This window comes from Melopsittacus undulatus, chromosome 3 (genome assembly GCF_012275295.1).
Source record: "Melopsittacus undulatus isolate bMelUnd1 chromosome 3, bMelUnd1.mat.Z, whole genome shotgun sequence".
Lineage (NCBI taxonomy): Eukaryota > Metazoa > Chordata > Aves > Psittaciformes > Psittaculidae > Melopsittacus > Melopsittacus undulatus.
The window spans coordinates 90,250,419-90,277,525 of record NC_047529.1 but is presented as its reverse complement, the minus strand read 5'-3'; the positions used below and the strand labels follow the sequence as shown (position 1 = coordinate 90,277,525).

General features: G+C 39.0%; 1 protein-coding gene across 1 annotated transcript in view; it reads right to left on the bottom strand.

The window, feature by feature from the left end:
* KCNK1 (potassium two pore domain channel subfamily K member 1) overlaps positions 1-27,107 on the bottom strand; it is a 34,285-nt gene that overhangs the window by 6,326 nt on the left and 852 nt on the right. The window lies entirely within an intron of this gene.

Below are 27,107 nucleotides of genomic sequence, written 5' to 3'. Positions count from 1 at the left end.
CAGCTGCTCTGCAAATGCCTTCAGGTTTTATAAGAACATAAGAGATTTCTCCTCTGTATTAATAAACTTTATAGTAGATGCATTACTCTTTTAAGTTTTCCAGTGAAGTAAGAAAAGAAAAGGAAATGTTCTTTTTATTTAAGATACATACAGACACTTCCAGGCAAGGAAAGGCGGGCAAAATGTCTTATCACTATGACATACGAAGTCTTAGAAAAGAAACATGAGGCAGTTTCTCCATGTTAGCTAACTGAACAGGAAACTTCAGTTTTATTTGAATTTTCATGACGTTATGCATAATTTACCCAAGCTCAGTCTTTTCAACTACAGAACATTGTACTAATTAATGAATTCTTTTCTTGCTCACCTTCTGCTTGCTTTATTTGCTTTGAGATAAGAGAAACAGAACTGCACAGGGCTCACCAGATGCAGCTGAATCTTATGAATCTTATGAAGTTGCAGAAATTTCTTACCTTGTGTTCTACTCCATCCCTAATAATGCTGGACTTTTGACTGGCAGTTCTGACTGCCACTGACCTGACACTTTCTTTGCCCAGAATGTTGCCTCTCAGAGGTATGCAGGGATCCCACTTCATAAGGGCAGAGCTCCACACTTCATACGTGAAACTATGGCTGGCTTTGCTGTGTACATGACTTAACATTTTATCCACACTCATTTTCAAGTGCTATTTTATTGCCCTGTTGCCCTGCATCTCACCCTTACTGCCTTAAATAATTTTGTATCTTTAGTAAACTTTGTTACCTCCCGCTTCCAGGTCATTTATGAGTTTGCTGAATTGCACAAGCTCTAACATACACCTCCAAGGAAGAAGCCTTGTGACGTTCCCCTCCTTCCAAGAACTAACCATTTTCTCCTATTCTGTTTTTTATCTTTCCCTATCTTCCCATCCATAAAGAGGGCCAGCCTCAGTTGCTTCGTGTTCCTGAAAGCATTTTGCAACTACCAACCCCAGGTTTGGAAGAGAAGAAAGATATGTGCTTTGAGTAGATCACAGGTTATCTAAAACTGACCCATGAGACACAAAGGAAAAAAAGGCAATTGCAATGCTTCTTCACATCAAGGTGTCTTCTTTAAGCAGAATTATAGGTGTGTTACTTGAGTAATATGCAGAACAGATCTCATCTGGACTATTTACCTCATTCTGATATCTATATTTAAAGAATTACACTGGAAGTAGAGCAGAGAAAGGTTATGGGAACTATCAGGGGAATAAAGACTGTTTATGAGAGGAAGATAAAAGTGGTGGCTTCCTTGGCACAGCTGAATGGAGGCTGAAAAGTGATACAGTATCTCCCTGTTAATGCATAAGTATACAAGTGCTACCAAGGGAAATGAAGTGCTTTAGATGAAGAATAATATCGCCACACAAACAAATAGCTTTGTTATAGCATGAATAAATTTAGTTTGGAAATTAGCAAAAGGCTTTTAAGCTTCAGAGAAGAGTTCTGGAGCAGCCATTCACTTTCAGTACTGGGGAAAGAATGCAGCTGTATTTCAAATGTAGCTAGATGAAGCTTGGTAACTTTATGGATGGTGCAGTATAATGAGCCTATACATGACAAACAGAAACCGAGCTTGCAGACATAGAAAGTCTCTTGCAAGTTCACTTTAGAGATACTGAGGAGATTATGTATCTGCTCCTCAGCTGCTAACAGTTACAGGAACTATAGTACTAAAGACCATTAACAGTTTCCAACTGAGAATCCATTCAACCAGCAGCAGCAGCAAGATGACATTTTCCAAAAGCAATGGAAGAGTAATCAATTAGGAATGATTATACTGAAAAGCTTGAGCTAAATCAGTCACAATTTATAAGGCTATAGCAAGTGAGGAGGAAAAAGATCCATTTTTCCCCCCATATGAAATTGCTTTTATGTGACTTTTCCTACAATCCCTATAATCTTAGTCATCACTGTGCAAAAGTCAGTAAAAAAGCTCAACATAGCCATACTTTAAAAAAGAGGAAATTACAGATCTGAGGCAGAAGATTATTCCATGTCTGCTTTCAGACACTTGTGCTCTATTGCCTCCCATCTCTGCTCCTGAACCAGTGTGTAGCTTCTCTGCACTGTAACCTCTTCAGGGAAATTCCCTTCTATAATGTCTCCATAAAGTACCTAGCAAATGCTACTTCTACATAAATGATTGGTAATAAATAGTATGCCAATTTGCCTTTTTCAGTGGAAACTGCAACATTCAAATGCATTACAACTGCAATTGTGATCCTCTTTTTGTTAGGAAAAAAGGATGCTCACAAAAAGATGACCACTTATGAAGACATTTCTTTATTCTACCAGGAGACTCACTATGGGTATGGGTGACTAGAATTAAACTGCCCATGTAGCATATCTGATAACTGTATTACTGATTATGAAGACAGACAAGATTTACTGGATGCTGTATTTTCATATGTATAATGCAAATATCAGATAACAATCACTCAGTTAAAGGAACTGACCTTTGAAAAATCAGACCCTCAGACAAGCTGCCCAGACTCAGAAGCAACACCAGAGATAAAAGAATTTTATTCAATACAATCCCTTGTATTGTCTATTCATTGCTTAGTGATACCATTCCTTAAACTCACAGAAAAAAAAAAACAAAAAACAACACATGCAAGACCAGCAGGATTTGCCAAATTAAGTAAAATCAATGCTCCACCTAGCTCAGTGTGTTGAGACAGCCCATGTTTGATTGATCATATAAAGAACAAAACCCCACAAAATCTAGACAGTTGAGCTTCAGTTCTGTTTTTATATGCAAATTTTTTCCTTAAAAGTTAATTTACTCTCTTATGACTTGGAGAACTTCTACTGCCATAAGTTTACATATATATATATATATACATTTATATATAGATATATACAAAAATGTCTTTATCTGTTCTGCTGTAATTTTGATTGTCATCATAGTCTACAAAAGTGCTCATTTAAAAAATAAGCTTAAAATGCTTAAATCTTTTTACATTTATCTTGTTGCTGCAAGTTATATAAGTCAATTATGTGTTCAATAAAATATCTACTCTTCCCTTTGCTGTTTTTCAAGTTAGTCTTTTGCTCTTATACCTTTCTAAAAAGGCTTCGTCATGACTTCTCTGTACTTTTCAGTGGTTTGTATCCCTCTTGTGCAAGTTCCTTTAGTTTTCTGTCTTACCTGTGTCTAATTGTTCCTGTTTGATCACTTTGTAGAGAAATATGCAGAATTGATCATTGTATTCCAGATAAGATATCTTTTCTCCCTCTATTTTTATATACCATCACCCTTTGTTTTTCAGAGTGTCTAGGGAGCTTACAACAATGTCCAACTCATAACAGCCTACGTCAAACCCAGCATTGCATACTGGTATTTCACAATAATCTTCCACCCTGTGTTAGCTTGGTATTTGTTGGCACTGGGTGTTCTCTCCTTTCATCTTTCTCAGATACTGCTTTGACCAATATCAGCAGTTTGATGTCATTACTGCTTTGTCTCTTCATAGCTCGGTCCTTCCTGTAGCTCAATAATTTGTCTTCTCTGTTAAAAGACAGCGGCCTCTAAAAGACATATTTTGGGACCCTGAATTGAGCATTTAGTGCCACAGTACAGAGGTGCCGCAGTTCTGTGTTCTGACAACCCAGCCTGGACTTCCAGAGGCTGCTTTGAAGGGTGAATGTTTGAATGTGTAAGTGGATCTGGCATCAAGTGACGTAACAGACAATCAGAAGTGCCATGACATTGGAAAAGTTTCCCCACAGACTGCCTCTCAGGCTATGGTGATGAAGCCTGGAAGTAGGCAGGCTGCAGCACTGGCTCCTTCCCTTGCCCCTCAGTTACACTCCCAGGGTATTTGATGTCCATGATTGTTCTCATGGGCTGGTCCCATGAAGGGGAACCACCATCCACAGCATTAAAGCTCACTTCTCTCCCTTCATGAATTAAACAGTCAATGGTTTTGTGTTGTCAGTTTTCTCCTGCCAGGTGCTGTTCTCCCTCTCTCACAGATTTTATCAAGTCATTGCTCCCTCTGGTCCCCCTAGCCTCAGATGACCCTTCTGCAACACCACAAGCCCTGCGTGGCACCATTAAGCCTGTCAGGGTGTGGAAGTGGTTATCTTCAGCACACACAGTGTCTTCCCCAACAGACCCATTCAGACAGCAGAGTCATAATACACAACCCCAACGCAATAGCACAACATAACAAGCTGCTCATCTCTTTGCTGGTTTGAGTCAGTGTCTCTGAAGAGAAGCCAGCCCTTTAAGGATGCTCATAATCTCAAAATGCCCCATAGATGAAGTGAATCATGTGCTACTTATTAAAGTCATGCAAAAATCTTTCATTCATCCCAAGTGTAACATGACTCACTAGAATATGATGATGATGACAATGAAGGTCAATGACAATAATTAAATAATTTATACATTTATTTTTATAAACCTTTGACATTTTCTGCTGTGTTTAACAGTGAAATACATCCCTCTTCATAACTGGTCTGTGATCTCCTAAGATAAAAAGAACTGTCAGGTGATGGTAGATCCGTGTTGTAAGAGATCACAAGGAAGTCTCATTTTTTTCTACTGCAAGGAAGAGCATAGCAGCAACCAAAGTAATCAGAAACTTGCCCTACAGAGTTCAGACCAACAACATTATGATTGAAGTAGCTGATTAGGAAGTTTATGTCATGTACAGCAGCTGACCAGGCCACAAATTTGCAGGCAAAAGGTCACCTATCATACAATAAGACAACAATTATAAAAATATATGCTATATAATGCAGCATGCCTACACATGCCTAAGCATCTGCTCAGAATCAAACGATTTCAGAAAGGTTATTTTGCTGTTTCTACTTCTAGGATGTGCTCTGGGAAGGACCAGTTTTAAAGATAGCTGATAGGCAGGTAGTTAAACCAGCCTGTTAGCACACTTGCACATAAGCCTTTCTTCCCTACAGTAGAGAGAAAAAGGAATGTAAAGGGCTGTAGACAGACATACAAACTGGTCCATAGCTAAAAATGTGCAAAACAGTTGCACTGTGCTGCTAGAAAACACTTTTCAGAACTCAGTCAGAGGTCTGAGACACAGCAATACCATTAAAACCAGATATTAAAACAGTTATATGCTAAAAAGGGGTGAAAATTCAAAGTTCACCCACACAGTTTTGTTAAACAGACCTGAGAACTTTGAATTCCAGCCAGGCTGAGATAAGCTTTCCTATATGGCAGAAAGGAGGAGGAAAAAAAATCCACTATGATAGGCACTTTTAAGTAGGGGAAGTACATTCTGATGTTAAAATTTGTTATCTCTCAGTTGAGCTAGTGGAACTGGGTTTGTGTGCTTGGAAAGAAGGAAGGAAGAGGCACTGTAAACTGAACTGATGAAATCATCTGGGTTTAAAAAAAAACCCAAACAAACAAACACCAACCCAAACAAAAATCCTCCAAACAAAGCAACAACAACAAAGAGGGAAAGTGATGAGGAGCAGATTTGTTGACCTAGTTCATTTCACTAATGAAAGCTTACAGCACAGCACATACTGAGGGAGGTGATAAAGGGTGTGGCAGAAACCTCTTTAACCAGTTTTACCACTAAAAAACCCTATTCATTAGGTTCATCCTCACACAGCACCAAGAAAGGTGATTTAAACTTCCAGCTGAGGTGATTTAGTATGGTGCTATTCCAGCTCCCTTAAATAATAATATGTCCCTCAAACCTCACTAGAATAGAAGTTGTAAAAACATATTTAGACAATTAAATTAACCATGAGTATTAGTTTTTCGCTATAATGATTTCTGACATAATAATTTCTCAGAATAGAATAGTTTTGTTTTGCCAATTTCTAGTATCTGCCCTATCAGATATTTGCAAATAACTAGTAGGGACTTCCTCCCCTAAACAAACTCCAACAGAGATTCCAACACACTGATTTGTGTGTATCTACTAATGGTACATGGTTTCTGTTCCTTCTAAGACTGTCCTTTGCTGCCACTAGTTATCAAAGCCAAAGACTGTTAACTCCTCAGAGTCAATGTCCTACTAGGTATATTTGGAGTTGCCTTGTAAAGGAGTGGTTCTTATGATCAGCTCATAAATGTCACCTGCTGCACCAAGAAAGGCTAATACGGCTTTGAACTTAGTTTAATAATAAGTTTGTATAAGTAATTTGGGTGTCTGTCAGCAACATCTGCACCCAAGAACCAAGTCAATGGTATGGATATTTTGGCTGCCATGTTAAAAACAAACATTTCTACCAAAACAGCTGCACATCAGAACATTTACATCTTGCAAAGCATATAAAGCCTGCCACATCTGTTCCTGCACAGGAAGCAGTAATAAAACCTGCCCAAATAAACCAAGCTAGAAACTGCAACCACCTATGCTGGGAAAAGGGGACATTGATGAATGAAACTGGGGAAAATGTTTGTATGAGGACAACGGATATCTCCATGCTATTTATGTGAATACATTGAGATAAACAGCTTGCTTTATGGTCTTATATCTGATATTGTTTAAACTGTCCAAGGATTTGTACCAGTACAGGCAAAACACTGACATTTAGTTCCTGTTATGACTAACATGATCCGGGTCAGCCTTAAATAGCTGGTGTAACAATGGATATAGCTACATGCTGACATGTAACAAATCCACATTCAGAAAGCATGGCGACTGCTAATCATAAATAAAGAAACAAAATATCTCATACTGGCAGTCAGGAGTAATGATTCTGATTTCCTACTGAGTATGTTCTTAGCACTCTGAAAAGTTATGCCCTTTCTTGCAGTAAATCCAATCTCAACTCCATCTGGGAGTCCCACATGAAAAGCAAGCAAAAGCTATTATTGACCTAGACCTACGTTCAGGGTGGGACTTCGGTGCAAAAGCACTTCGATAGAAATAAATAATTACCCATATAAAAATATATACAAAAAAATCCAGAAGTTAAGAAATAATGTGTATAATAATGTAATAATAATTTAGAACTTAATACATCAATAAATATTTTTAAAAACCTATCAAATTTTTTATTGTCTTTTTAGTTATCGTATACTTACTGTGCTACCAAACCAGGATAAAAATATTTCCTTGTCTTCAAAACATACAACTTCAGTATAAAATGCAAGGCAGCCAGTGAACACAAATGGAAAGGAGGAAAAGAATTACATGATACTGGACAATGTGCAGCACAACAGCATCCATACACCACCTGCATCACCTCTACTAAACCCACCCTTTCAAACATTCATACACACTGATGAGCTCCCCCCTGAGCCTTCTCTTCTCCGGGCTGAACAGTCCCAGTCTCTCCCACCTCTCACAGGAGAGACACTCCAGTCACTTCATCACCTTAGTAGCCTTTTACTGGACTCTCTTCAGTAGCTCTGTACCTTTTTGTTCCAAACCTAGCTACTGATGCTGGAGAATTATCTGTTTGAGGAGGTATTTCTGTACCCTGTACTATATTAAGGTTGCTGCACACTTTTATATATAAATGTGAGATACAGAAGGCTAGAATATTGATGTTGCGGACTGGGCAAATGTTTCCAATCCCGTTTTTTATCCAATTACGCAGCAGGAGGTACACTGTCACCTTTAATATCCAGCAAGAGTGACAACAATGCACAAACCTTTTATTCCTTTCTTCAAATTGACATACTTTCATATGACTTAGAAATGTTTTCTCTCATGCAGAGATTAAAATACAGACATGTCTTTTAAAACTAAAAAAAAAGTGTTCCTGAAGTTAGCTGCTCTCATGACCCACAGTCTCATAAAAATGCATGTTAAAAACATTTTTCAACCAAATGTGAGTGAAAAAACATAAAGCAGTGCAAGTACTCTGTTGTAATTGCATTTTTCTTGTCATTTTTGGAACCCCGTAAACTGGATATTTAAAGATGACTTTCCATTTTATAAAATGTGATCATTTTTTATACTCTTCATGTCCCACGGAGGCAATAGGAGAAATTACAAGATATCATGATGAAGAAAATGTTTTTCTGTTGTTAGGCTTGTCAGCAAAACTAGCCCTTTAAAACATCCAAATAGTTTGGTTTCAACAGGAGATGAGATCTTATTCTAAAAATCTCATGTGAAGAAAAAAAGCAACATTTGATCATATTACTTAAAGGATCAAGTATCTGCCAAATCCTGTCCAGAACATATTATTCTGACTATTGGAATGTAAAATATAGCAACAGGAAAAAAAGAAGAAAACAAAATTAATATAATTGCATTGTCACCTTGCTTACATTAGCATTGCAGAATATTAGATGTGGATCTGGAGAGTGGAATACTTTGTAGTATGGACCTAAATTCATCATTACATTTAGGGAAGCTAGGGTTTATTTCAGATTTGCTCTATTTTATTCGCAAAGACTGGACGCCCAGTCATAGCTGAGGTGTGTTACGCTGCTCTCATAGAGTGAGTTTCAGGCAGCCTGTACACTCCAAAACTGCTCCACAAGTTTGAACCAAAAGTGGGAAGTGGAATAATCTGGAGATTTGTTTCAGCAGTGCACTCTTCATCTGAATCAAAACACTACTGCAGGGCCAGGAAAGCTGGCATACTTTAGAGTTTGAAGCTGAAGTTAACAGCACTTCTCAAGCATTAGCTCCTGCGCTTGTGTTCAGCAGGGCAATGCCAGAGTGCCTTAAAAGCACGGTTCCCAATATGTGAAGCATTTTCACTTCTCTGAAGGGCTCCAGACTTTTTGTAGGAAAGACTTTCTCTTACAGTTTCTGAATTGCTGTCAGGACTCAATAATATGATTGACAACATTATTAACACTCTATGAGGCTACCTGAAGCACAGGTCACTTGAGAACACGCAAGGGTGCTCAAGAGGTGAAGGGAAACCAGATACAACCCTGGGCCAAATTAAAGAAATACTAATATTTTCTAATTCCAACCCAGACCTTCTATGCTTCCTTTCATCAGAAAGTTCATCCATGGCTTGCTTACACCACGGTGCAGGGCAATGCACACCAGATGCAAAGACTACAGTCTGATGGGCATATGGAATGGCTAGCAAGCCAGCAACTGCTGTTTTAAACAGTATTTACCCACAGTTACTATTTAATGAAGTGAAAAACATTCCAACTGTATAGCCGTGATGATAATGATGAAGTCATTCCCATGCCAGCAGTTCAGATCCCTATGGGGGGGGGTTATAAGGAAGTGCTCAGTACAGATACTGCAGAGTCAGAGGATGAGCTGTACTAGAGCAGCATAACAATAGACGGAATCCACTGCACAAGAGCCAAATGTAGACAAAAGATTAAGTACAGAAATTAGCGTGTCCCTCCCACATCTGAGATGATTGTTTGGTGAAATGCTATCTCTTCTCAGCAAAAGTATCAGAGAGAAATACAACCCAAAAATAATAACTTTAAGTGGAAAATGATAGCATCCTTTCACATCATACTGCCTGACACCAGATCTTGCTAATCTTGCCTGGATACATTATGTACGAGTAAGACAGAAATCATCAACCCAAGGGAACTGTTAGACCCTTCCACCACAGACTACGTGAAAGAATGCATTGCTTGTCACCATAATGGGACCTACCATGCATGAAACAAGTGCAGCAGGACTCCAGGTAAAGGCATATACTCCATTTGAGGACTACTAAACAAGGCTTTAGAAAGGACATGCTATCTGCAGGAAGATACTTCTTTGCACACTCAGCTGGCAAAGCTTTCCCACTTACCTTGTGAGAGCAGTTTTCAAACCCTAGCCGTAAGCCACACAGCTCCTATCAAACTGTCCATTAAGAAACTCCTTTTTCTTGTGACATGCTAAACCTTCAGCCTGATGTGAGGTTCTTATGGGCTAGACCTGTGTTCCCACAGAGCCCTGACAACTTCAGTCACGTTTTTTGAAGTGCCATGCCATTAAAAAAGACTTTGTGCCCTGCCGTATACTTCACACAGTGCTGAGTGCAGAAACAAAGACTACATATACAAGTGCCTTATGCAGACAGAGGTCTGCTAAACCTCTGTGGCAAAAGCATTCAGGTTTCACTTCTATCAAAAGACAGACAGGCATTTCAGGGTTTGTTGTTTGGGTCTGGGGTTTTTACCTTGTTTTTTTTAATTTGATAGGATTTTTATTTTTAAACCCAAATTCATTATACTAGAAATCGGTTCTGCTTCGTGCTATTCTGGATTTAAAACCCTGAAAAGGCTAAAATGCAATCAAAGCAGGATCCATCTGGTGTTGGGATATTTTTCCCCCCACAGTTGTCTCAATAACAGCACATTTCTAGAAATACACATCCAAAAACCCAATCACATCTTTAGACCCACTTCTAGCAAAGATTTAGCATAAGAAACCTGTATGTTGTTTCAGCAGTTATTTTCCCTGTTATCTCATATTCATTTTTCCATAGAGAAAAAAAAAGAAAATTACTAAAGTCTGCTGAAGAAAATGGAACCAAAAGATCAAAAGTAAGGTGAGATTTCCTGAGGGCTCTTCTCAAAATTCAGACAGGAAAATTCTAATTATTCTTTTACTGGTTTACTTACCTGCTAGGCAACAGATGGCCGAAAATCTGTATCAAAGTAGAGGCCTCACCACCACACGACTTTCTTATGAATGTTTCCTGATAGAACAAACTGTAAGTCTCCAAAATGTAAATTCGATAATTTAAATATTTTGCTTTACATGCGGTCCTCAGAAATGTTATAAAATATGATGAGGTTTTGTGCAGTTTTTTTAGTGGTTTTTGCACTGTTATATTCAGCAGCACACGTGCAGCAGCATTCCCACAATGGATTTTTAAAGCCACTGATCACCAAGATTAATATACAGTCAAAGAAACAGGTTCATCAAGAACTTCAATACCAACTTGAAGGTACTGAAAGGCATACAAGCCTTTTTGCAGTTCTTCCTGGGAATTACATCCTGAAATACTGAAAGTAGGAAAAAAGAAATCTTAACAAGGACAATGTTTTTGCAGCAACACCAGGAAAAACAATGCTGCCGACTACATTTAGCCAGTAGCTTGTCCATGACAGTGATCTTTTAATTTCTCATGTTAATGTGGTAAAAAACCTGACAAGACTTTCACCTTGACTGCAGCATAAAGGTGATATGTCTTACACCACACTAATACTTCCACATTTTGTCTTTAGATATGGCAGTGTCTACCTGGGAGGAAAACTCATTTTAGAAGCTCAAACGTATTTAAGCATCTAACTGGCAGTAAAGCGAAGAAGATACACAGCTTCTGAAGAGACTGGTAAGAGATGTTTTTTTCTTTCGGGAAAAGGTCTGGAACCATGGTTTCATTTCACACCGCAATCTTCTCTTTCCCCATCCCCTCTAATTTTCCTGTAACAGGTTTTAAAGTTCTACCAACTACCTGAGCCTTGCACTTGAAAGACCTTGTTTATCCATGGTGTACCACAGGGATGTGCCAGCTGCTGCTGAACCCAGCACCTGTGCAGTATGATATTCTGCTTGAAGCCTGGTGCAGTTCACTGGGAAGAGGTTTCTAAAAACTGGTAATTTGCATTTGTTACCATCCCAAATGCACACTGGGATATGTCAAAAACTTTGAATGTGTTGCAGATGAACATGATTAAAGCACTGTAGTAAGTATCAAATTAATGAAGAATACCTATCTAGTCTCACTAAGTCACCATTTCTTGAACTGAAATGAGCCACAGTTGTTCTTCCTACCATCTGGGAACAAAAAGAAAGAACCAGCTGCAAATTAGTATGCTTCCCACCTCTATGTCTGAAACAAAAATTGCTTTATTGCACCACCAGAAAGAACAGAACATGAAAACAGTGAATGAAACTGGTATTGTTGGCAGTAAGGAATTATCACACAGTATTAAAAAATTAGGCCATTTCATGCTGTGGAGCTGAAATCAAATCTGTAAGCAGCATCTTTGCATTAAAATGCAACCTCACATGGAAGAAAATGTTATCTACTAGATACAGCAGTGGAATAGGAATTTATACTTCTAATCTTGTTATCGATTTAACATGCGGAACTCTGGGAAATTACTAGCATCAGCTCTCTTATTTGGCAGAGTAAGACACAGTCCTTACCTACCTTCATGAGATATTTTGGTAAATCAATCAGACATCATAATGCATTTGCATACAAATGAATCTTATTCCTGTTTTCTGTTTTAATAACTATTTCTCAGAAACACACAGAATTCAACAGCATATAAAACTAAATAGAAGGCAATCAATTTAACACAAATAGCAAAAATTACTAAAGCAACTTAACAAAACCCCACAGAGCTCAGTGCATCAGTCTCCACTTTCGCATGCAGCATATTCCACCTGGAGTATTCATTTCTAACTTGAAAATAATAACAAAGAGAAATTGAGACAATATTTACATAAGAGCTAAAGTGAGATACTTTTTCAGGTAAGATGGCTTATTCTGAACTTTAAATCACAGTCAAAAATGTGATACTTGATAGTACTCTGCCATCTGAATATAGTCTAGCTGAATATACTCACAGTTTCATGCTCAAAATAAAACCTTAACTTACAAGGCCCAATGGGGAAATACTTCAACTGTTATGAGAACCAGCTTACTGAACCATAAGCAAATTTTATAGATAATTAGTCCTATTGAATCATTCACATGTTTAGGACATCCACATAGCAAACATTAGCTGTGGTAACCATAAAATTGATTAGTTCCACTGGAATCAGGATATCGAGGATAACCACAACTGTATGTCCTACCAATAAATAAAGGGAAAGGAAAAGAACAGCACTGTAGTTGCACATACCATTTATGTTCATAAGAAGATGAAATGCAGAATTTTTTGCCTATTTAGAAGAGGTTATTTAGAAACAAATAGTAATGTAGCATTTATAAAGGCAATCTACAGATACAAGACATTTAACCAGCAATGTGAAGACACAGACAAAACAATTTAAATGCTGTGTGGTTTATCAAAACTTATATTGCCTGTTTAGATTAACAGCGATACATTTTGAAACTGCAAGCCTCTCCAGTTGGTTAGAGAATGTCTCTTGATGTGGTATTTGCTGTTTCCAGAAATTCCTACGACTACAGGATAATTTTCCTAGTGAAAATATGTCATTCTGACATCTCAGGAACAGAATAAGGTAGCCCTGCATATACGGAAAGCAGGCAACACTAAATCAGTAGTACAACTCACAAAAAATACTTCAACTGCCAAATCAGAATCTTGGACCCATCATGTTAGTCAAAGACATCAAAACTGACCAGCAATTTTAAGTCCCATGTCCTTAAATCCCATTACGTTCAGGTAGCACACATAGTAGAAACACTTAGCTATCACCCAGGCTGAAGACTGAATCATACAAAGGTTTCCCATGTTCAGCACCTTCCTGCCAATGCTTGTATTTGCAAACTTTGGCGAACATGAAAAAGGCTGGATTGATGCAACCTGTGACTCTCTAAGGAAAGCAGGATTCTGTAAGGGGCATCTCTCAGACCCTAGTATAGAGGAAGGGGGAATGTATAACAGTTGGTAATTCCAAAATAAAGGCCTAGCATTGAAGAGCAATGTGTAAATTGATAATTACATCTTTTCAAGGGAGAAATTTCTTTGCAAGTGTCTGGCCCTACAAATGCATCCAGTTTCTTGTAATTGTCAGTGATCAGAATTTGTAAACTAGTTACAGAAACTAAATACAACAGCATGACTGCATTACTTCTGTACCAGTTGCAAAGACAATGCGATTTATCACATAACAATAGCTACCTAGTGGGGAAAAATAAAGTTCTCTTTGAGATTCATGTACCTGAAGTATATCAGACAGAAGTATTTTAGTGGTGGCATCTGTATTAACAAAGAGGAGCCTTGTAAAGTTCTTTCAGCTTTGTTAGCTGTCAGTTTAATCTTGCTTGAAATAATGCTGCTTTACAAGCAGCAGACAGCAACTGTCAGATATATTATCATTACAGGAAACACATTCTTAGGTTACCAGTTCCTTTCTTACATCTGCTGGTAATCTGGCCACACATTTTTGACTCTTTCTGTGCTTTCACTAAGTTGTTATATGAAATGTCTAATGTAACACCTAAGTTACCGCTGAGAAAGAAGATCCTTTTCTCCAAGTGGGTCTACCCCCTCTTTGCATTTGTTGTAGTTTACCTGACTGCAATAACTTAGAGTAAACTAATCCTGCAGAAAGTGAATATGTTTCTTTCAGTCAGACAAAATGACTTGGCTTACTGTTGTGGTCCAGTGGACCACAGTCTAAGCACAGGGAACACGTTTGGATCATAGGGTGGGAAGCTGGAGTCCAAGACATCTTCCTTCCACTGGCAAAGCTGTTAAGTTCACTCATCCCATCTTGCTTTACATCAATCTGAGCAAACATTTTGCTATGTATAAAGAGAGGCAACCAGCATGCTAAAGCAGAGGAAACACTGTCTTCTTCCCACAAGGGTTACTCACACATTTGGTAAGTCATGTGGGCTTAATTAACTGATGTTTAGCTTGTTTTCTGCACACGATACACAACTGAACAACTTCACAGAAGGGAGTACAATGTTTCTCCACCAAAGGAAAGATACAGAAATGTATACTGCAGACTTTGATACGGTTTCTGTGCGTGCCTATTCAAGTAGGTGCAATTTCCTTTAATATAACTAAGTAAAAAACTATTACTAAAGCAAAAGAGCTGAAGTACATCCACAGGATGGGAAATCAGCTTACTATATGGGAACGTGGCCTAGCAGCGGAAGTAAAGATCTGAAAGACAAAATTCACAAGCTCCTAATCTCAACCATGCTAATATCTCTTATATGATCTTTCACAACTGTTATTCCTCTTTGTCTTAGTTCATCCTTTTGCAAAATACATACGGAAATATGACTTTATTCTCACAAGATGCAGAACGTAACAGAAGTGCCCTAATCAGTAAAGCACATGGTATGCACATGGTGCAGGATCTACTGATAAAAGGTGATTCAGAAACATGAAAGATTGGAAGTCATAACAGAAATGGTGATAAAATTGTGGTATAATGCAAAGCTAAAACCTGGAACTCAAACTTCTGTTTGAGATGTTAAGAGAGTTTTTATCTTTTGCTTTGGATGAGCTTCATGTCTACTAATAACTTTTACTGTAAATGTCATTTTCCTTGAAGCAGTATACAAAATTCCACTTGACCTGAAGATTCAGCTGGCTTCACTTAGTACAAATAGCTGTACTAAAAGATATAACTGAAAGATCAAGATTTATCTTTGCACTATAGCTATGCAGAATGTAAATGCATAACAACTTTAATAATGAACTACAGCAGGCATTTGCCCTTATATTTACTCTTCACTTATTAACATAAATTGTTGATTCATGCAGTGCAACATCACGGCCCATGGTTCTTTACTAGCTCAACTTGAGCTGCAGCAGTGGACCAGAAGGCAGGCTGGGGGCCTGGATATCTCAACAGACATGCAAATGCATACAGGTAAATTAAACTATCTCTTACCCTCACATAAGAGAGCTTTGTTGAGAACTATTAATCATTCATAAGATTTACAGCTTCTTGCATTTATTTTTGTGCATCACTCAGAGTTTACAGTAGCTAGGACTTTCAAATAGTAACACAATGATACATCTTTGGGCATTTTTGCTATACGGCTTGAGTCAGCATTCCAATACTAAATAAAATTTTAGCCATGAAAGTAAGTAACAAGAAATGCTGTGAAATGTTTAACATTTAATTGCCCATTAGTAAATTACACAGCCTAGAGCATCCAGAACTCTTCATATGAGATGGAAGTTCTCTGGTTTGCTTTAGGGTTTTCTGATTTCCTTTAGACTGTAGGCTTCAAAGGGAAAGGTCTATGCCATTCTTGTACAATGGATAGTTGTAAAGAGTAAAAAGCTACTTAGATACCACACAGAGTAGAGATTTCATGGCCTTCTTACATTAACCTTAAACACAATGAGCAATTTTCACCAAAATTTTCATGAAGTGATTATATTTAGGATTGTACAATAAAGTCCCCAAGAGTTAAACATCCAAGCCATCTGATTTTTCAACAGATCTCTGAACACGTTGCTCCTTTCTCAACACAAGGGGTTTTTTTCTCTACAACTTTCTTTAAAGCCATGTATAGTACAATCCTATTCTGTTGGGGAGAAAACAAAATCAGAATTTTTGCCTTGCCTTTGCATTCAATGACTCTAAAGTAATCTGTTTTCAAACTATATTGTAAATAAAACAGAATACCTACTCTAGCTTTCCTCTGGACTTTGGCACTACTACTGCGTGTTGCAATGTCTAAGCCTGACAATCACATTTTAAAAGCTCAACTGAGAAAAATATAAGTTCATAGCATGCTGTGTAGGTTCAAAGTAACAAAGAAAGTAAAAAGCTAAGTGTAAGAGTCAACACAGTACAGGCTTTAAAATAAAATAAAACAACAAAACATGCATAAGCCCAATTCCAGCCAGAGCTGCCATCATTTGAAGTCTTCAGAAGGATTACTTTTCTCTCTTAGTGCAGAGAAATCTTCTCACATTTTAAAATAATTATAGGTTTAGTATGTAATATGTGTGTAAGAAAAAAAAAATGGAGAAGAACTTTCTGAAACTAGTAAATTTTACAGTTGAGCTGGATGCTTCCTTTTCCCTTAATGCATGAGACCTTTTCCCTACAATTCTGTGTTTAACTTAGCTTCAGGATACTCATGAGTCACCTTTAGGCACATTACTACAGAAAAGATGCAAAAGCAGATGTGCACTTGTGACGGAATTCCCAGCAGGCTTTATAATTGTGTAATTTTCTGTAGGGCAGACTATTACTTTTTCCCAACAGAGCATGGGTTTATCCTTTTAGTCTCACTGTGTATTTCTATATGAAAAGCCTGGTATACAGCTTTTACCAGCATTGCAGGAAACACGCTGAAGTAAATGTGTAACTCGTTTGCTATTTTAATGGCATACAGTTATACCAACTAAATGCTTTACTGTAAGCATTGAACGAAGAATATTTGACCTCTACATAAAATATTTTCAGTAAAGCTGAGAAATGTATTCCTTGAGAAAATAAATTCAGTGTGTGGAGCACAAAACACACAAGGAGCAAAAGAGGTGACAAAACCCCATTCTCATGGTACCAGATCTCTCAGTAGCTGCATTTGCAATGGTATTAAATTATGCTTAAAAACATTGTGTATAGAAGTTCTGTCTACTCCAGAAGTTTTCACTTCATATTAGAGGAGAGTAAAAGATGGAGAAAGCCTGTGAGCATAACAATTTTGACTCACAATTTTCAGGAGAAAGATGGAAAACTGCTGTTAAAGTTCCTACTGGAAAATAGCATGCAACTTTGCCAGAGGGCACAGACTCACTTTCTGGAACACAAGCAGTACAGTACTCCACAGACTACTGGGTTGGCTTGTTCCACTGGCAAAACTTGTTTTCCAGCCCAACCTTCTCCCTCACCTACTGCCAGGGAATACTGCTTAAGTGATCTCCTTGCTTCTGTACCTGATTCCACAAGTTCCTCAAAGATGCCGTGAAACTGCTTAAGATACTGGCACAGAATCAGTTCAGAGTAGAGACTATGGTACTACCTAGGAAGCACCAGCTAGTAAGTGCTTGGGGTCTGGTGACAGTTGGTGTACCACTTCGATTCATATGTGCTTTTCCTTCAAGGAAGTGTTCATACTCTGTTTTCAGAGATGAATGTGTATCTTTTTTCTTTCCAGGAAAGATGAAATCCATATGCTCTTGCAAAAACCCCTCTGATACTTCTCTGAAGCACAGTCACTTGAAAAGCTTTGCTCCATTCATTCCTTTCAGTCCTAGTCCTAACCAGGACTACATCACTGATTTGTCCTCATAAGAAACACAACCTCTTTAAGGTTTCAGCTAGGTTCTTAAGTGAAAAAGCAAACTGACACATTATCTTAGGGTCTTCTGGGTCACCATCAGTAACTGCTCTAGGACTTTGGTAACATTCTGTACAAATATCATAATTTTAAAGCAACTGAGGTTAGATCCAAAAGAGAGTAGAAATTCAGGTAGCTAATTCCCAAGAAACTTCCTATTGCTATTCTTTAATCCTGAAGGCATCAAAACTCTCATACATATCCTATTTTTTTCTCAAATTGCTAAAATTCCACTTCTGCATATGCCAAGAAATGTCCTGGTCTTCATATGGTTTAGCAGCTTGTGGCCTACTTAATAATTAACCTGGAGCAACGGCTAAAGTAGACATTTCTCCATAAATGATGATGTTCTTCTGCCCCAAAATCCCACAGATTATTAAAACGATGATGCAGTGGGAAAGAGTTAAACAAAGAACAAAAACCAGCCAACAAGTAAACGAAACAGGAGAAACTACAGACTTGAAAGGAGACTTACTTTAAACCACATTCACATAAAATGAAAATCCTACTCAGCAATGTTCAGGAACTGCAGGAATTGATTGCTAATTTTAGAAGTCCCCCTCTGAAAGTGTCCATAACTTTTAGCTTAGGATTTGATTCTGAGATGTCAGTAGAACAGTAATAAAAATTCCAGCTTTGCAAAAGGATTGCAAACAGAAACTGTTTAATGAAAGTGTCCTGGGTTCAGCAGTAGCAGTCATTTTTTCTCCTTCTTGGTAGCTGGTGCACTGCTGTGTTTTGACTTTCGAGCTGAGAACAGTTGCTGATAGCATGTTTTGAGTTACTGCTCAAATGTGTGGTTTGTCCAAGGCGTTTTTCTGAGCTCATGCTCTGCCAGGGAAGGAGTGAGGCCGGGAGGAAGGAGAGACAGGACACCTGACCCAGGCTAGCCAAAGAGGTATTCCACACCATAGCACGTCATGCCCAGGATGTAACCGGGAGAGACCCAGATGGGCTGGAGCTCTGGGGGGATGGAGGAGGTATCCGTCAGTGCTCGGTCGGGCAGGGTGGGGTGAGTTATGGGTTGGTGGCTGGTGAGGTGTTGCATTCTCTTCACTTGTTGTTTGCTTTATCATTATTATTTGTAGTAGTAGTAGCAGTAGTGATTTGTGTTATACTTTAGCTATTAAACTGTTCTTATCTCAACCCGTGGGGGCTACATTCTTTGGATTCTCCTTCCTAACACTCTGGGAGTTGGGGGAGCAATGGGTGGGGAGTGAGTGAAGGAGCTGTGCGGACTTGGTTTAAACCACGACAGAAAGGCATTTTTTTTTGAGATTATTCTCCTCCTTTCAATAAAGATGTAAATTTCAGAGAAAAAATATAGGCCAAATGGAGTAATAATTCGAAATAATAATAGAGCAACAGGAAGCCACATAATCCATCTATGACAAACAACAAATAATTTTAACATAGCTAAATTCAGTCAAAAAAAACCCCAAAGAAATAGCAAAGGTGACATTTACAAAAATGAGTCAAGTTAATAAGCCCAGTGTAGAACACCAGTAACTCACAATTACACTCTGTGTATCATACTAAGTTCAATGGGTTTGCTTGTGAATACATCTTCCCTCCCCCCTCCCAGGTATTTCAGCAGAGGAGAAATGACCCTGGACCTGACATACAAGGATTACAGAGGCAGGCATTGCAGTCGTTCACCTGTCAAAAGCTGCTGGGTTGGCTCCTCATCACTGGTAATTTAGCAAGGCAGGTGGAGCACCAGGACACACAGTGGAGACAGAGCTTTTAAGAGACACCCCCCATCCCTCAGCAGCCAGCACTGCTCCAAACAATAGTACAGTCATGCTGCTCCATAGCTTCTCTGCTTTCTGCCAGGTGATGGTTTTTACTACTCATTGGCCCATAAAGCATAAACATTGGATTAGAGCTACTCTGGCTACCCTTTGTTTCATCAAGTACAAGCAGGAGTTTGGCACAGCTGACTGCTGTAATCACATGAAAAAAACAGAACTGCCACTTTGCCTGAACACAAGACAGAACAGACCAGGATTTCCTCTCCAATACTACAGTGGAGAAAACAAGAACTTTGTCCCTTTGTTCCGGACACACAAGAGATAATGTGACCAGTCTATTGGCTGTAACTTGTAACTAAATTGTGGTTTGCATCCCCAAGCAGAGAGCCTAATATCCTTCCCAAAAAGTTTACTACTAGTACTTTTGACAAATACAGGCATTTCAGAGATATTAATATTTTTGGTTTCTGGGGCTTTTTTGTGTTTGTTTTTTTTTGTTGTATTTTTTGTTGTTTAAAAAAAACCAACCAAAACAACCCCCACAAAACTTGTTAATTCCCTTCTTTCTTAATTTTTTATTTTTTTTTCTTTCATTGAATGTTCCCATATTTTTAGACATGGAAACCATAAGCATCCAATCTACTTTCTCAGTATTAGTCTATCCATATTCATCTTACTTCTTCTTGCAGCTTCCCTAGATGGAAGTCATCTTCCCTTTCTAAAGACCGCTAGAATACCATAGTTCAAATCCTTGCACTGAGAATGGCATTAAGCAGAACCCAAATGAAACCTCCCACACCTCAGAGCCAGCATCTTACTCCTGGGGCCAGACTAGAATATGGCAGCAGTAAGCGTGAAGCTTCTCTGTGGTGTATAAAACACAAGAATTTTCCCTGGGAGGAAACCAGACACACCAGCAGACAGAACTACTCTTTCACTTTGTGTTTATACTTTTAATTGAGGAGGTGGGATGCCTGGTTCCAGGATAGTCTACTGATCTATTTGGAAGTGGACAGCAGCTACAATTACCCTGTCCCAGAACATGCTGTAGCATTCAACTGCTCTGCTGGGGTGTGGCTTCAAACCCCTCCAGCCAGAGGAGGAAAAGAATATGGCTTCTCACGTCCTAAATCAGTGCCCAAACAGTTGGTTTACTGAATGTAATACTTCTCCTCTGGCATCTTTCTCAACCTTATTCTTCATTTCCTTTGCTTTTCTTAGAAGAACACTAGTATAAAAAAACACTCTGTTGCAGAACGCAGTACAACCTCACTTTGTCTCCCAAATCATCCCAAGCAAATTACCTTTTCCTGCAATTTCATTGCTAAGCAACACTCAAAAGGGAAACAAAGTTCCCTCCCAAAGTTTGGCATCTCCACCCTGATGAATAGCTGCAGTTTATCACACCTATTTAAATAATCTGAGTGCTTCAGTCAAAGCAGTAGTACAAGGAATCTTCAGTATTCTGCTGGAATCAGAGGTGACTACTGGTGAGACTGATCCGGTTTTAAACCATCACAAAGTTTGTACGTTTTCATATGGGAAGCGTAAGAGAAGTTTACAACAGGTCTCTTGACATATATTTGGTATGAATTATGAAATGTATTATTACAAATGTATTATTCAGTGTGTATTAATGAGCTAATATAAGCATCCTCTGGGACATAAGCCACATATTTTGATGCCAGCAAAATAAAATATGCATCTAACATTAAATTTCAGTATGGGACAAAAAAAAAAGAAAGTGCTTTCCCTAAAAGTCTCTGTGAATTATAATTAAGTTGAATTTACATTCTTCCATAAGGTAGGAAAGACCCAATTAGTCTCTTCCACCTGAGGGGTGCAATGTAAGAGCATATGAATCTTACAATGGAGTGTTACAAAGACACCACAAGCTTTCATAACATTCCCTAATCTCCCATGGATTTGTTAAAATCTGTACTCCACACTAACTATGCACTGGGTATGTGGTCTGTTCCCCTGAGGAAGCTGAAAAACAACAAAGTCCACTTCTTCACAGAAGGATGTGGAACAAATGATGAAGACTGACAGGTTTCTTTCCCCCTGATTTCCTCATGCAGGTTGCACCTTCCTCCGTAGCGATCTACTGACTCCAGCACAATCTCCCAGCCTGTTAGCTTTCATAAATATAGCCACAGTTTATTTCCACTTCCAACTCATCAGTAGCAAGGCTCATGAGAATAAGACCTAACAAAGAATGTCCTTATGAATTCAATGAATTATTAATTCAATAAAAACATTAATTCCTCATACCATTTGCCAGTAGGACCATATAAGCTATTTAACTTGAATGCAAAACTTTCTGTGAAGGCCATGTTGTTCTTTTACTAGTCCTTCTACCAAACAATTTCAAGGTAATAGCCACTGTAAGTATTTAGCTACAACTACTGCACAGATACGCTCCTTACTCTCTGCAGAATGCAGCATCTGAATTCAGTATACCACGGATCTTGGGTGCCATGCCTTGCAATGCACCCATCCTCAGTGCCAACACTGAAACCAGTACAGGCTAAATTCTGGAGAAGAACTGATACGCACTATCTACCTTGCACACAACCACATTATGGGCTTCAGAAGCAACTGAATACTAACAGCCCTCTCCTCCCTTCTTTTACTGTCTTAACTCATGTGGCTCAGATGAGAGTCCAGCCTGATCTTAACCACAAAATGAAAAACATGCATTGCCATCACAGAAGATGCAACCTCTTGCTGCCTTTGCTCTGCTTATCCCTAGATCAGGACAAGCTATCCTAGCTTTCCTGTATTGTGTATCTTGCCAACTCTGTCACAACAGAGAATGATATAAAGAAGCTCTTTCTAAGAATCCCTCTGCTTTCCAAGTGTTAAATGAAATCCACAGGGATATTTGTGATGGAGGCAAAAATACTTAAAGCTAGACAGTCAGAATAAGACTGACAGTTGTTTTGCATAAAACACCACTGGATAGTGCTATACAGAGAAGACTCCAAATAAAAAACATAAAAATACAGGCCAAAGGTCCTAAATTGTAATCTCCTTTCCTTCAAAAAACAGAAGCCTTTTTACTCTTCATATCTTGCAACACGAGCAATATCAATTACTTTTTTACTCCATCTTGCTTACAATTCATGGTGCAGTATTCCCATATTACACCAACACAGGATAAGATCGTAGAGCCTAACCGCATGCCAAGAACAGCGAAAACACAATACCTGGGAGAGAAAGCACAGAAAATTATTTCATTTGTATTAGAAATGAAACACATATTTGTGCAAATGGCCCCACAAGAAAATCAACCAGAAAAAACTGCTTCAGCAAGATCACTCATGACATCTAACACCAAGACAACTGATGATCACAGATCTGCATAAAGTCAGAATTACAGAGTTTCCAAGACAGATGCTATTTAATGCACACAACTGTATATTCTTAGTGTTTATGTTGTCAATGAATAATGACCAAATTGCTTCTTCTTACATACTGCTCATGTGGCATTCTGCATGACTGCTTAAGTTGCACAGGAAGACATAAAGTTGTTAGAAGAGAAACCTGCTGCCAGTCTCACTGCTATAATCTGCTGAAGCTTCACCCTATTTCAGTCAGTCTATTTCACTGTCCTTTGTTTGCCCGTCCTTCAGGCAGCTTGTGACAGTCCTGTGATAGTCCATGTGTACAGCAATATAAATTGCTTTCAAACAACAATTTGCCTTACTATGTTTATTCCACAAACTCCCTCCATTTAATAATTTTTCCAAATTCTTAATGAGCTTTACCATTTTATTAAAGGATTTTCTCTAGTGAGTAAGAAGCCAAATAATATAATGAGGATGGAAGGGAACAAGAAGTGGAGTGGGGATGCTAAAATTAAACATTTTCACCATACGTTTTAGACAGAAAACTAAAAGGCTATGAAACAAGCCTCATCCTCTGTGTAAGGGGTAGGTGTGCATTTACTTACACGATGAATGACAAACTTGGTCAGCTGAACGTAAGGAACAAATCCAGTGCTCCCTGAATTTTCACTTATGCACAAAAGCAACCCTCAGTTGGTAAAATCAGCACTAGGGTTCTCTGGGAGCAGATTCTCCTGGAAGGCATGCTAGGGCACATGAAAAATAACAAGGTGCTTGGTGACAGCCAGCATGGCTTCACTAGGGGGAAATCCTGCCTGACCAATTTGGTGGCCTTTTATGACGGGGCTACAGAAGTGATGCACAGGGGTGGAGCAGTTGACATCATCTACCTGGACTTGTGCAAAGCGTTCGACACTGTCCCACATGACATCCTTGTCTCTAAATTGGAGAGACATCAATTTGATAGGTGGACCACTCGGTGGATAAAGAACTGGCTGGATGGCCACACGCAAAGAGTTGTGGTCAACACTTCGATGTCCGGCTGGAGACCAGTAATGAGTGGTGTCCCTCAGGGATCGGTGTTGGGACCGGCCTTGTTTAACATCCTTGTCGGTGACATGGACAGTGGGATTGAGCGCACCGTCAGCAACTTTGCCAATGACACCAAGCTGTGTGGTTCAGTTGATCTGCTGGAGGGAAGGAATGCCATCCAGAGGGACCTTGCCACGCTTTTGAGGTGGGCTGATGCCAACCTCATGAAGTTTAACCATGCCAAGTGCAAGGTCCTACACCTGGGTGGGAGCAATCCCAGGCATAGCTAAAGTTCGGGAAAAAAGGAAATTCAGTGCAGCCCTGCAGAGAAGGACTTGGGGGTGTTGGTTGATGAGAAACTGAACATGAGCCAGCTTCAGTGTGCGCTTACAGCCCAGAAAGCCAACCGTATCCTGGGCTGCATCGAAAGAAGCGTGACCAGCAGGTCAAATGAGGTGATCCTGCCCCTCTACTCTGCTCTTGAGACCTCACTTGGAGCATTGTGTGCAGTTCTGGTGTCCTCAACATAAAAAGGACATGGAACTGTTAGAACAAGTCCAGAGGAGGGCCACAAGGATGATCAGGGGACTGGAGCACCTCCCATATGAAGACAGGCTGAGAAAGTTGGGGCTGTTCAGCTTGGAGAAGAGAAGGCTGCGTGGAGACCTCATAGCAGCCTTCCAGTATCTGAAGGGGGCCTACAGGGATGCTGGGGAGGGACTATTCATTAGGGACTGTAGTGATAGGACAAGGGGTAACAGGTTGAAACTTAAAACAGCAGAGGTTTAGATTGGATATAAGGAATAAATTCTTTACTGTGAGGGTGGTGAGGCACTGGAATGGGTTGCCCAGGGAGGTAGTGAATGCTCCATCCCTGGCAGTATTCAAGGCCAGCTTGGATGAAGCCTTGGGTGATATGGTTTAGTGTGAGGTGTCCCTGCCCATGGCAGGGGGGTTGGAACTAGATGATCTTAAGGTCCTTTCCAATCCTAACTGTTCTATGATTCTATGATTCTGCATTTGACCTTACTGTAGTTGGCAAAGAGAGGGCATTTCACTTGTATAGTTTGTAATAATACAGCAGTTTTTTAACTTCAAACACTTCCAAACAGGTCTTTGTGATGACCAGGCAGGTTCTGCTTCTTGCTCACCTTTCATTTTAATGACCGTTTCAAAAGAGTTGAAAGATTTATTGTGCAGGTGCAGAGTAAATTAAGGAGGAAAAAATGCACCTTGCCAGAAATCTTTGCACTCTAGGAATTATTTGATCAAGTGCTGGACGTACTATATTGGTCTGGATTTATACTTGTACAAGTTCTTATTTATATTAAGTAGGAAACAAGTAAAGCTAAAGGCCACTACATGAGACATGTATTTTATTAAATGGGGCCCAACCCAAAAGAGTATTGGACACAGAAGGAAATACGCTATCTGATGCCTCGCCTGTTACATCAATGATTACTAGATGAACTTCAGTTTCTGGAATTCACAGAAATAATGGCAACACATGCATTTCAGCCCTCTGTGCTTCCTTAGTGTGTGTTGAGTTTTCTAACAGGCTTTGAATTTGGACAATGGTACCTTGTGTTTTCAGTACGTTCCCTGTAGGGCCTCTGTGATCAAATCAGCTAAACATGCAGGGACAGATTATGCTTTGCCCTTAACCAGATGTGCAGTGGGAAAGAGAGATATTTGTCTGAACTGTACTACTGAATCCAAACACCCTGTATCTGGATCTGAGCAGGCAGTACTAAAGTGCTGCCAACTCAGTTTCATTCCCACTGTCCCGATCATGACGGTTTTTTGATTGATTCATCTCTGAAATCAATATTGCTAGATCTAAAAATACACTGCAGGGACTGTGGATTAGATTTTTTTTTTAATGTGGGTACTGTTTTATAGAAAAATTAATTCTAATGCAAAATAAGCTCCTGGACAAAATAATTTACATTTTGTAGTACCAGACAGAGTAATTTGATTATGAATGGAAACAGGTATCATAAGGTCAACAAGGCATCTGAAGCTTAAAGTGTTTTAGAGTTTTACTGAAAGAAAAAGAATACAAAGAAAACAAAATTAAGTGCTGAGGTACTATCACAATTCCATGCTTTTCTTACCAATAGTGTCACTACTACATCTTGATCAATGCTTAGGAATTTATTCACTGAAAGCATGTAGTTTTCACAAGCAGGTCACTTTCTCCCTTCTTGTAAACTTTAGTTATTAAGATGGGGGGTAGGAGGTGATCCAGGGACACACCAACCCTATTTTACTTTAAAAAAAAAACAAGCAAACCCCCCCCAACAACCTCCTTATAACAAGCAGACAATCTGATCTGTACACTCAATGACAACTATTTTTAGGACAAGCATTGCCTGTTTGAAAACAGTCAGGAAGCACCAAAATAAGATCAAGCAAGTTAATTATTAAGTCTCATTATTGATATCAGCTGATTATATTTCCCATAATAGAAATATTCCCCGGTTCACTTGGGGGCAGGGAAAAAGAAAAAAAAAAAGCAGTGCATCTTTTAATATCAATGTACTGCCCAGGTTCAAAGCCCTCTGGTTGCACTACTTTTAGGGTGATTCTTTTAAAGCTTTTCTTATTTGACAAGCCTTTGTTATTTATTCCAGTGAGCCACATTCAAATCACCTCAGCCAGCTTCCCAGCACAAATGCTTTCACTTATCCTTTACAAGGTTGGCCACTACAGTCCTACGTGACATAAGACTGCTGTAAAAATCATAGCATCAACAAGGTTGGAAAAGACGTCTAACCATTACCCCAGGACTGCCAAGTCCACCAGTAAACTGTGTCACTGAGGGCCTCATCTGCACATTGGCCAGAGGAATGTTTTGAGCTTTTTGAAATACCAGTGAAAACTGCTGTTGGGAAACAAGCAAGCATTATCTTTTATGTTTGACATGCAAATATTCAACCAAAATTGACAGTACAATATGAAACTGAAACTTCATTATTGCACCCAGGTTAGCAGTGTGTCCCCCAAGTGAGGCTGAAAGAAACACAAAAGGAGACCAAGAGCTTGAGAAGACACCCTTAAAAGCATTTAAAAGTTCGAAGAAAGAGAT